This window comes from Muntiacus reevesi, chromosome 4 (genome assembly GCF_963930625.1).
Source record: "Muntiacus reevesi chromosome 4, mMunRee1.1, whole genome shotgun sequence".
Taxonomy (NCBI): Eukaryota; Metazoa; Chordata; class Mammalia; order Artiodactyla; family Cervidae; genus Muntiacus; species Muntiacus reevesi.
In genome coordinates, this window is record NC_089252.1 from 40881105 (window position 1) to 40893520 (window position 12416).

General features: G+C 40.9%; 1 protein-coding gene across 2 annotated transcripts in view; it reads left to right on the forward strand.

The window, feature by feature from the left end:
• Window positions 1–12416, forward strand: part of PRELID3A (PRELI domain containing 3A) — a 62970-nt gene that overhangs the window by 608 nt on the left and 49946 nt on the right. The gene's annotated exons all lie outside the window — the stretch shown is intronic.

A 12416-nucleotide genomic window follows, 5' to 3' on the forward strand; every position in this document is an offset into this window, starting at 1 on the left:
CGGCGGGGAAGAGGGGTAACTAACGGGCGGGACTTGGGGGACTCCTCTGGATCTTCCCGTCGCCGCCTCCTCAAGGGGCAGCGAGTTTTGTTCGTCGTTTGGTCTTTCGGGTCTGTCATGGTGGCCGGCGCGGGACGGGCGCTGCCCGGGTGCGGTGGTGATTCTGTTGTAACGAGGGCTTAACTAGCAGAAGGTTACTTTCCGAACGGAGGTTCCTGCCCTTGTCTGTCTCCTCAAGGACCCCGTGGTCTCAGGTTGTAAGGTCTCCTGTCACATGGCCCACGCCCCCTTCTCTGCTCATTCTGCCTGCTCTAACATTGATTGCGCCTCTCAAGGAGTCTGGACCCTTAGACTCTTTTAAGGGTCGAAGGGTCGGTGGTCCACCTTCTGTAGCTGCTTCAAGCCGAGTGGGGGCTTGTCCCTACCTGTAGGGTCCAGACCACCTGGTTGTCAGTGGTAGGGGTCTCCAGGACACAAATGGAGCACAGGGAATAGGAGGCTGCGGCCCGGTCCAGGTGATGTTGGTTGTCTCCATCTTCATGTGGGCCAGGTTGAAATCCCTGGCATATGGTCACCTGCAGGTGAAACTTGTAATCTGGAAAAAACAAAGTTAACAAGCAGGCTTAGAAGGCAGGGGCCAAAATTCAGCAGAAGTACTGTTGGAAACAGGTCCAAGTAGGGGTAGAAACCAGGGATATGTATTAACAATACCCCTCTGAGTATGGTCCATATGAAGTCCGCGCTGGGGTTACCCTTTCCAAAATTGTGTAGCTGTTGAGCCTGCTTTATATACCTTTTGTATATCTTCTTAAACCTGGCCAGTGGTGATGATGTAGGTGCTCTGCTAGGGGATAGCCCAAGGCCAGTCTTCTACATTGGCTAGGGATTAAGGGAGATCCAACCAGTCCATCCTAACGGAAATCAGTCCTGAATATTCATTGGAAGGACTGATGCTGAAGCTCAAACCCCAAAACTTTGGCTACCTGATGCGAAGAACTGACTCATTTAAAAAGGCCCTGATACTGGGAAAGACTGCAGGCGGGAGGAGAAGGGGATGACAGAGAATGAGATGGTTGGATGGCATTACCCACTCGATGGACATGAGTTTGAGTAAACTCCAGGAACTGGTGATGGACAGGGAGGCCTAGTGTGCTACAATCCATGGGGTCACAAAGAGTCGGACATGACTGAGGGACTGAACTGAACCGAAGGGAGGTTGAGAGTCAGGAGAGTACATTCCTTGTGCTTCTGGTTGGAGTAGATAGAGTAATTGCCTACTTATGAAGCCTTGCCTTGTGGTAGGCAAAATTTCCCTGTGGGGCCACCAGATGAACAGCAGTTCCATTGCCTGCCAAGAGAGGCCAGCCGCACACTTGAGCCAGGGACAGGGAATGGAGACATTATATACCGGTGTCCTCCCCAGGGGCTAAAAAGGCAAATGTGCAGGATCCCATGATAATCATCTGTGTATGCATTGGTAGCCGCTGCTCAGAGAGGACTCACGTGAATGGGACCCTGCAGCCTTCCTTTTGGACTTCTGAGGTTAGGGTAAAACTAACCTGTCTTGGAGCACATAGCCATGTCTGGGTACTGTTTACCTGAAGAAGGTGGCTCTGCCAGGTGAGGGTGGAGTCTGCTGAGTAGGTGCAGCTGGGGCCTTGATTTGCCTCAGACCCCCACCTTAGGCAAGTGGGTCTTATCTGGGGGAAGAGATTCCTCTTCAAGCAAGGCAGTTATGTTACATTCTGTGAATGAAGGAGGTAGAGTGCCCCCTTTCCAGTTTCAAAAATGGGGGTAGGTCATGCACTACCAGGATCCCAGATGTATACAGTAGGTGGAATTCTGGTCCTATCTATCTCTGCTGAGGTCACTTTAGGTGTCCTTCTTTTGCATTTGTATCTATGAACAGATCTTCTACATATGGGTAATGTCCTATCCCTAAAGATAACTACCAGATCTTGAAGTCTTGAAAGTTCGATCCCTGTGGGTTTTCAGAAAAAGCTGGATACTTTGCCAGTCAAGTTAATGCAGAGATGACTGAGGACAGGTTAAAGCATGTCCAGTTGACCATGGAGAGAAACCCTTTTATGGGTGGTTCCCAAGACTAGTTGGACTGGTTAAGGATATAGAAAGAGATGTTCGCTGAGGCTGAGTGGAAGATGGGTCACCCCAGGGCCTCATGAGGGTTGTTGTGGCAGACACAACAGTTAGTAAGATTTTCATTTTTTCTCCTATGGTGAAGGAAATTTGTACTATGGAGTTGCTCTTCCATCCCCCTTGTGTGGATACCCATAGGAGGGAGAGAAATATTAGGGTGAATAATGGTTTCTGGGTGGCAGCAGTGAGCTTTCAGTGAATAGTCTTTAACTTGACTTGGAATAAGTAAGAGAATAATAGCAAAAATGACAACTAGGAGTCCAACTCACCAACTCATTTTACTTACCTGACAACAATGTCTGTCCTTTAAATATATGTATTCAACTTGTTGATTTGTAATTTTTAAAAAACTTTATATTTTTATGGCTTCTCTGGGTCTTTGTTGCTTTGCCTGGACCTTTCTTTTTTAAGTTGTGGTGAGTGGGGCCTACTCTTTGTTGCAGTGTGTGGGCTTCTTATTGCAGTGTCTTCTCTTGTTGTGGAGCACAGGCTCTAGGCACGCACACTTCAGTAGTTGTGGATTGCAGGCTCTACAGCGTGGGCTCAGTAGTTGTAGCACACGGACATAGTTGCTCCAAGCTTGTGGAATCTTCCTTTACCAGGGATCAAAACCATGTCTCATGCATTGACAGGAGGATTCTTATCAACTGCACCACTAAGGAAGTCCCTACTTGTTGATTTTTAAATAGGAACCTCAGGCCTCCAGTGGGCTCACAGGTCCACTTGGGGGTGTCTTCCTTTTCATAGCCAGAGTCCTGTGTGGATTCAAGAGGAACCGGCTTGATTTGGAACAGGTGAATGCAGTTGTTGATACCATGTAATTTTACTGCCATAGAGGTGCTAAGAGTTTTCCCAGGTGGTACTAGTGGTAAAGAACCCACCTGCCAATTCAGGAGACATAAGAGACTCAAGTCTGATCTCTGAACTGGGGAGATCCTTTGGAGGAGGGCATGGCAATCACCTCCAGTATTCTTGCCTGAAGAATCCCCATGGACAGAGGAGCATGGTGGGCTACAGTCCATAGGGTTGCATAGAGTTGGACATGACTGAAGTGACTTAGCATGCACACATACAGGGGTGCTGAGAAGGACTTAGTAATGGCCCTTCCACTTGGGCAGTAATTGATCAGAGGGAGACCCTTCTCTCCGTGTTTTAAGGAGGACAAAATCACCCAGCTAAACCTGAAAGGAGTCAGTTTCTTGACTGGGGGCCCGAAAAACCTGATTTCCGTATTCTGAAATTGCCTTTTGGACTGTATTGTTCAGTCAGTTGTGTCTGATTCTTTGTGACCCCATGGACTGCAGCATGTCAAGTTTCCCTGTCCTTTACTATCTCCTAGAGTTTGCTCAAATTCATGTCATTGAATCTGTGATGCCATCCAACCATCTCATCCTCTGTCATTCCCTTCTCCTACCCTCAATCTTTCCCAGCATCAGAGTCTTTTCCAATGAGTTGGCTCTTTGCATCAGGTGTCCAGAATATTAGAGCTTCAGCTTCAGAGTCAGTCCTTCTGGTGAATATTCAAGGTTGATTTCCTTTAGGATTGACTGGTTGATGATCTTGTTGTCCAAGGGACTCTCAAGAGTCTTCTCCAGCACCACAGTTCAAAAGCATCAATTCTTTGGCATTCAGCCTTCTTTATGGTCCAGCTCTCACATCCATACATGACTCCTGGGAAAACCATAGCTTTGACTAGACTAACCTTGGCCAGCTAAGTAATGTTTCTACTTTTTAATATGCTGTATGTGTTTTTCATAGCTTTTCTTCCAAGGAGCAAGTGTCTTTTAATTTCATGGCTGCAATCACCATCTGCAGTGATTTTGGAGCCCAAGAAAATAAAGTCTGCCACTGTTTCCATTGATTCCCCATCTGTTTACTATGAAGTGATGGGACTGGATGCCATGATCTTTGTTTTTTGAATGTCGAGTTTTGAGCCAACTTTGTCACTCTCCTCTTTCCCTTCATCAAGAGGTTCTTTAGTTCCTCTTCACTTTCTGCCATAAGGGTGGTGTCATCTGCATATCTGAGGTTAATGATATATCTCTCTACAATCTTGATTCCAGCTTGTGCTTCATCCAGTATGGCATTTCACATGATGTACTCTGCATAGCAGTTAAATAAACAGAGTGACAATATACAGCATTGACGTACTCCTTTTTCTGTTTGGAACCAGTCTGTTGTTCCATGTCTGGTTCTAACTGTTGCTTCTTGACCTGCATACAGGTTTCTCATGAGGCAGGTAAAGTGGTCTGGTATTCCCATCTCTTTAAAAGTTTCCCACAGTTTGTTGTGATCCACACAGTCATAGGCTCTAGCATAGTCAATAAAGCAGAAGTAGATGTTTTTCTGGAATTCTCTTACTTTTTCTATGATTCAGCGGATGTTGGCAATTTGATCTCTGGTTCTTTTGCCTTTTCTAAATCCAGCTTGAACATCTGGGAATTCTCGGTTCACGTACTATTGAAGCCTAGCTTGTAGAATTTTTCTTTTATTAATTTATTTTTTTATTAAAGGATAATTGCTTTACAGAATTTTGTTTTCTGTCAAACCTCAACATGAATCAGTCATCAGTACACATATATCCCCTCCCCTTTGAACCTCCCTCCCATCTCCTGCCCCATCCCACCATTCCAGGTTAATAGAGTCCCTGTTTGAGTTTCCTGAGCCATACAGCAAATTCCCGTTGGCTATCTGTTTTATGTATGGTAATGTAAGTTTCCATGTTACTCTCTGCATACACTGTACCCTCTCCTCCCCGTCTCCATGTCCATAAGTCTACTCTCTATGTCTGTTTCTCCATTGCTGCCCTGTAAGTAAAGTTCTTCAGTATCATTCTTCTAGATTCCATATATATGTGTTAGAATATGATATTTATCTTTCTCTTTCTGACTCACTTAACTCTGTATAACAGGTTCTATGTTCATTCACCTCATCAGAACTGACTGACGTTACTTTTTATGGCTGAGTAATATTCCATTGTGTATATGTACCACAACTTCTTTATCCATTCATCTGTCGATGAACATCTAGGTTGCTTCCATGTTCTAGCTATTGTAAACAGTGCTTCAATGAACAATGGGATACATGTGTCTTTTTCCATTTTGGTTTTCTCAGGATATATGCCTAGGAGTGATTGCTGGGTCATATGGTGGTTTTATTCCTAGTTTTTTTTAAGGAATCTCCATACCGTCTTCCATAGTGGCTGCATCAATTTACATTCCCACCAACAGTGCAAGAGCGTTCCCTTTTCTCCACACCCTCTCCAGCATTTATTGTTGGTAGACGTTTTGATGATGGCCATTCTGAACAGTGTGAGGTGATATCTCATTGTAGTTTTGATTTGCATTTCTCAAAGAATGAGCAGTGTTGAGCATCTTTTCATGTGTTTGTTAGCCATCTGTATGTCTTCTTTGGAGAAATGTCTGTTTAGGCCTTTTCCCCACTTTTTGTTTGGGTTATTTGTTTTTCTGGCTTTGAGTTGTATGAGCTGCTTGTACATTTTAGAAATTAATCCTTTGTCAGTTGTTTCATTTGCTATTATTTTCTCCCATTCTGAGGGTTGTCTTTTCACCTTGTTTATAGTTTCCTTTGCTGTGTAAAAGCTTTTAAGTTTAGTCAGGTTCCACTTGTTTACTTTTGTTTTTATTTCCATTACTCTCGGAGGTGGGTCATAGAGGATCTTGCTTTGATTTATATCATCGAGTTTTCCTCTAACCTGCCTATGTTTTCCTCTAAGAGCTTTATAGTTTCTGGTCTTACATTTAGGTATTTAATCAATTTTGAGTTTATCTTTGGGTATGGTGTTAGGAAGTGTTCTAATTTCATTCTTTTACATGTAGCTGCCCAGTTTTCCCAGCACCATTTATTGAAGAGGCTGTCTTTGCCCCATTGTATATATTCTTGCCTCCTTTGTAAAAAAAAAAAAAATGAGGTACCCATAGGTGCATGGGTTTATTTCTGGGCTTTCTATCTTGTTCCATTGGTGTGTATTTCTGTTTTTGTGCCACTCCCATTCTGTCTTGATGACTGTAGCTTTGTAGTATAATCTGAAGTCAGGAAGGTTGATTCCTGCAGCTCCATTCTTCTTTCTCAAGACTGCTTTGGCTATTCAGAGTCTTTTGTGTTTCCATATGAGTTGTGAATTTTTTTGTTCTAGTTCTGTGAAAAATGCCACCTGTAATTTGATAAGGATCTCATTGACTCTCTAGATTGCATTTGGTAGTATAGTCATTTTCACAATATTGATTCTTCCTACCCAGGAACATGGAATGTCTCTCCATCTGTTTATGTCATCTTTGATTTCTTTCATTAGTGTCTTATAATTTTCTATGTACATTTCTTTTGTCTTCTTAGGTAAGGTCATTCCTAAATATTTAATTCTTTTTGTTGCAATGGTGAATGGGATTGATTCCTTAATTTTTCTTTCTGATTTTTCATTGTTAGTATATAGAAATGCAAATGATTTCTATGTATTGGCTTTGTATCCTGCAACTTTGCTAAATTCACTGATTAGCTCTAGTAATTTTCTGATACTATCTTTAGGGTTTTCTATGTACAGTATCATGTCATCTGCGAACAGTGAGAGCTTTACTTCTTCTTTTCTGATCTGGATTCCTTTTTCCTCTTTTTTTCTCTGATTGCTGTAGCTATGACTTCCAAAACTATGTTGAATAATAGTGGTGGAAGTGGACACCCTTGTCTTGTTCCTGATCTTAGAGGGAATGCTTTCAGTTTTTCACCACTGAGAATAATGTTTGCTGTAGGCTTATCATATATGGGCTTTATCTATGTTGAGGTAGATTCTTTCTATGCCCATTTTTTGAAGAGTTTTAATCATAAATAGATGCTGAATTTTGTTAAAGGCTTTTTCTGCATCTATTGAGATGATCGTATGGTTTTTATCTTTCAATTTGTTAATATGGTGTATCATATTGATTGATTTGCGTATATTGAAGAATCCTTGCATCCCTGGAATAAACCCAACTTGGTCATGGTGTATGAGCTTTCTGATGTGTTGCTGAATTCTGTTTGCTAAAATTTTGTTGAGAATTTTTGCATCTATGTTCATCAGTGTGATATTGTCCTGCAGTTTTCTTTTTTTGTGGTGTCTTTGTCTGGTTTTGGTATCAGGGTGATGATGGCCTCATAGAATGAGTTTGGAAGGGTTCCTTCCTCTGAAATTTTTTGAAAGAGTTTTAGAAGGTTAGGCATTAGTTCTTCTCTAAATGTTTGATAGAATTCTCCTGTGAAGCCATTTGGTACTGGGCTTTTGTTTTTTGGGAGATTTTTTTTTTATCACAGCTTCAGTTTCAGTGCTTGTAATTGGGTTGTTCATAATTTCTATTTCTCCCTGGTTCTGTATTGGAAGATTGAACTTTTCTAAGAATCTATCCATTTCTTCCAGGTTATCCATTTTATTGTCATATAGTTGTTAATAATAGCCTCTTATAATCCTTTGTATTTCTTCATTGTCTGTTGTAACCTCTCCTTTTTCATTTCTAATTTTGTTGATTTGATTCTTCTCTCTTTTTTTCTTGATGAGTCTGACTAAAGGTTTGTCAATTTTATTTGTCTTCTCAAAGAACCAGCTTTTAGTTTTATTAATCTTTACTATAGTTTCTTTCATTTCTTTTTCATTTTTTTCTGCTTGGATCTTTATGATTTCTTCTGATTTGGGGGTTTTATTATTCTTTTTTCAGTTGTTTTAAGTGTAAAGTTAGGTTGTCTCTTTGATGTTTTTCTTGTTTCTTGAGGTAGGATTGTATTGCTATAAACTTCCCTCTTAGAACTGCTTTTGCTGCATCCCATAGGTTTTGAGTTGTCATGTTTTCATTGTCATTTGTTTCTAGAAATTTTTTTATTTCCCTTTTGATTTCTTCAGTAACCTGTTGGTTATTTAGAAACGTGTTGTTTAATCTCCACGTGTTTGTGTTTCTTACAGTTTTTTTTCCTTGTGATTGATATCTAGTTGCATAGCGTCGTGGTTGGAGAAGATACTTGATATGATTTCAATTTTCTTAAATTTACTGAAGTTTGATTTGTGACCCAAGATGTGGTCTATCCTGGAGAATGTTTCGTGTGCACTTGAGAAGCAGGTGTATTCTTCTGCATTTGGATGGAATGTCCTGAAGATATCAATGAGATCTACCTCATCTAATGTATTATTTAAGACTTGTGTTTCCTTATTAATTTTGTTTTGATGATCTGTCCATTGGTGTGAGTGGGGTGTAGAGTCTCCTACTATTATTGTGTTACTGTCAATTTCTCCTTTTATGTCTGTTAGTGTTTGTCTTATGTATTGAGGTGCTCCTGTGTTGTGTGCGTAGATATTTACAATTGTTATGTCTTCTTCTTGGATTGATCCATTGATCAATATGTAGTGTCCCTCCTTATCTCTTGTAATATTCTTTATTTTAAGGTCTATTTTGTCTGATATGAGGATTGCTACTCCAGTTTTATTTTGCTTCCCATTTGTGTGGAATATATTTTTCCATCATCTCACTTTCAGTCTATGTGTCTTTAGGTCTGATGCGGGTTTCTTTGTAGACAGGATATACGTGGGTCTTGTTTTTGTATCCATTCAGCCAGTCTGTGTCTTTTGGTTGGAGCATTTACTCAATTTACATTTAAAGTAATTATTGATATATATGTTCCTATTGCCATTTTCTTAATTGTTTGGGGTTGATTTTATAGATCTTTTTTCTTCTCTTGTATTTCTTGACTATATAAGTCCCTTTAACATTTGTTGTAAAGCTGGTTTGGTGGTACTGAATTCAGTTAACTTTTGCTTGTCTGAAAAGCTTTTTGTTTCTCCATCAATTTTGCATTAGATCCTTTCCAGGTACAGTAATCTTGGTTGTAGATTTTTCCCTTTCAATACTTTAAATATATCCTGCCATTCCCTTCTGGCCTACAGAGTTTCTGCTGAAAGATAGCTGTTAAACATATGGAGTTTCCCTTGTATGTTACTTGTTGCTTCTCGTTTGATGCTTTTAATATTCTTTCTTAGTGATTGAGGGCAGGAGGAGAAGGGAACAATAGAGGATGAGATGGTTGGATGGCATCACCGACTTGATGGACATGGGTTTGGGTAGACTTTGGCAGTTGGTGATGGACAGGGAGGCCTGGTGTGCTGTGGTTCTTGGGGTTGCAAAGAGTTGGACACGACTGAGTGACTGAACTGAACTGAACTTAGTGATTAGTCTTTGTTAGTTTGATTAGTTGTGTGTGTCTTGGCATGTTTCTCCTTGGATTTACCCTGTATGGGCCTTTTTGTTCCTCTTGGACTTGATTATTTTCTTTTCCATGTTGGGGAAATTTTCAACTATAATCTCTTCAAAATTTTTCTCATACCCTTTCTTTTTCTCTCCTTCTTCTGGGACCCCTATAATTCGAATGTTGGTACATTTGACATTGTCCCAGAGGTCTCTGAGACTATCCTCAGTTCTTTTCATTCTTTTTACTTTGTTCTGCTCTTCAGAAGCTATTTCCACCATTTTATCTTCCAGCTCGCTGATTTGTTCTTCTGCTTCAGATATCCTGCTATTGATTCATTCTAGAGTATTTTTAATTTCAGTAATTGTGTTATTTGTCTCTGTATGTTTATTCTTTAATTTTTATAGGTCTTTGTTAATTGACTTCTTGCATTTTCTCCATTTTGTTTTCAAGGTTTTTGATCATCTTTACTATCATTATTCTGAATTCTTTTTTAGGTAGTTTGCCTATTTCCTCTTCATTTATTTGGACTTCTGTGTTTCTAGTTTGTTCCTTCATTTGTGTAGTATTTCTCTGCCTTGTCATTATTATTTTTTTTAACTTATTGTATTTGAGGTCTGCTTTTCCCAGGCTTCAGGGTTGAATTCTTCCTTTTGCTTTCTGCCCTCCTGAGGTTGGTCCAGTGGTTTGTGTAAGCTTCTTATAGGGTGAGATTTGTGCTGAGTTTTTGTTTGTTTATTTTTCCTCTGAGTGAGGTGGTAATCCTGTCTGCTGATGATTGGATTTGTATTTTTGGTTTGTTTGAAGGAAATGGCAACCCACTCCAGTACTCTTGCCTGGAGAATCCCATGGAGGGAGGAGCCTGGTAGGCTACAGTCCATAGGGTCGCAAAGAGTCAGACACGACTGAGAGACTTCACTTACTCACTTGCTGTTAGATGAGGCATCCTGCACAGGGTGCTACTGGTGGTTGGGTGATGCCAGGACTTGTATTCAAGTGGTTTCCCTTGTGTGAGTTCTCTCTATTTGATACTCCCTAGGGTTAGTTCTCTGGTAGTCTAGGGTCTTGGAGTCAGTACTCCCACTCCAAAGGCTCAGGGCTTGATCTCTGGTCAGGAACGAAGATTCCACAAGTGGTTATGGCATCAAGTGAGATTAAAACAAATATCCAAAAATGAGAAACCAAAGATGAACCCCAGACAAATGGCAGTTACAAAATCAGGCAAATAATAATGAAAATAATGGAATATACACACACATATATATATACACCCATGAAAGTACAGTGGATTGACCTGGTGAACAAAGAAAATCAAAAATTATATTTACCAGTTAAGAACCAAACTAACTAAAGCCAAACTGGAAAACAAAACTAAAGCAAAGTGCCATGTGGGGAATAAAGCAATGAAAACAAAACCAACAAATCCGTTGAGAGGAAAGAAAGAAAAAAAAAAGAAGAGATACGCAAAGTTAAACAGAGGTAGATAAAGAAGATTTATATACATCAAAGATTAACTGCAAGGGGGAAAGAACAGTAGGAAAGGCAAACAAGGGAATAAATGTAGAAAAAATATAATAGGTTTAAAAAAATTAAAAATCAAAATTACAAAAAAGAGAAAAGAAAAAAAAACTGGAAGAAGAAAGAAAAAAGGAAAACTCCACAGAACTGCAAAAGTCCAATGTAGAGGCAGAGGTTTATAGCAACAATAAAAAGTGTGACTGAATAGATATGCAAAGTTAAATAGAGGTAGATAAAGAAGATTTATATACATTAAAGATTAACTGCACAGGGAAAGGAACAGCAGGAAAAGCAAACAAAGGAATAAATATAGACAAAATAATAGGTTTAAAAAATTAAAATTAAGAGGAAAAAAAAGGAAAGCGCCACAGAACCGCAAAAGCCCAATGTAGAGGCAGAGGTTTATAACAACAATAAAAAATGTGAGGAAAAAAAAAAAAGAAGCTCAAAAGCTTAATTAGATTTCATAGTGCCAATAAAATTGACAACTTAACAGATGGGGGAAAATCCAAAAGAATCTGCAGAGCAAGTCAAAACATAATAAAAAATGTTTTTCTTGAGTCACTGCTGTTAGAGTCCTTTCCCTTGCTGGGAGTCACAGTCCACCTCACCACCCCAGGATGCCCTCCAACACTGTGCTGATCTCTGGACTTGCTGTGGGGAGAGCTCATATTCTAATCTGGTCCTATTCCTGTGTATTCTTGCCTCCAATGTCCACAGCTATCAGAACTAGTGCATTTTCTTTTGTGGGAGCTCTCAATGACCTTTTATATATTCCATAGACACAGAGTCTGCCTAGTTGATCCTGAGGATTTAATCTGCAGCTTGTACAGCTGGCGGGAAGGTTTTGGGTCTTCTTCCTTAGCCACACTGCCCCTGGGTTTCAGTTGTAGTTTTATTTTCACCTCTGCATGTGGGTCGTCCACCGGGGTTTGCTCCTGAGGCTGCCCTGGAGGACTTGGGTTTGCCCCTGTGTGGGCCAGGTGCCGCGGTGGTGCAGCTGCTTGGGTTTCAGGGGTTCTGGCAGCACCAGGTACTCAGGGGAGTTTGTGGTTAGGGCAGCAGGAAATATAGTGCTCTAGAAGGCTATGGCAACCAGTATTGGCCAATCGGTTTCAGTATTCTTTCCTGGAGAGCCCCCTTCCCTGACCGAGAAGCCTGGCAGGCCATGGTCTGCAGGGTGGCAAAGAGTTGGACACTACCAAAGTGACTCTGTGCGCATAGATGCAAGACTTTTTTTTGCCTGTGGCAGCTCTGCTCCAGTGAGAGTTGAGCATGAAGGTGGCGCAGCTGCTTGGCTTTCAGGGACCCTGGCAGCGCCAAGTGTGCAGGGGCATGGACTGCCTCCACCACAGGAGTTATGGCCCTATAAGAGTGTTTTTCAAGCCTCTTGTAACTTGGGATCAGAAGGCCTCTTTGACTATTCTTTCTCCGTAGCTCCCCCCATTCAGACACTTAGATGACTCCATTGCCTGGGGTCCTTCTCTGTTGTTCAGGGGATCAGGCACATAGAGGGGCCCCCCTGA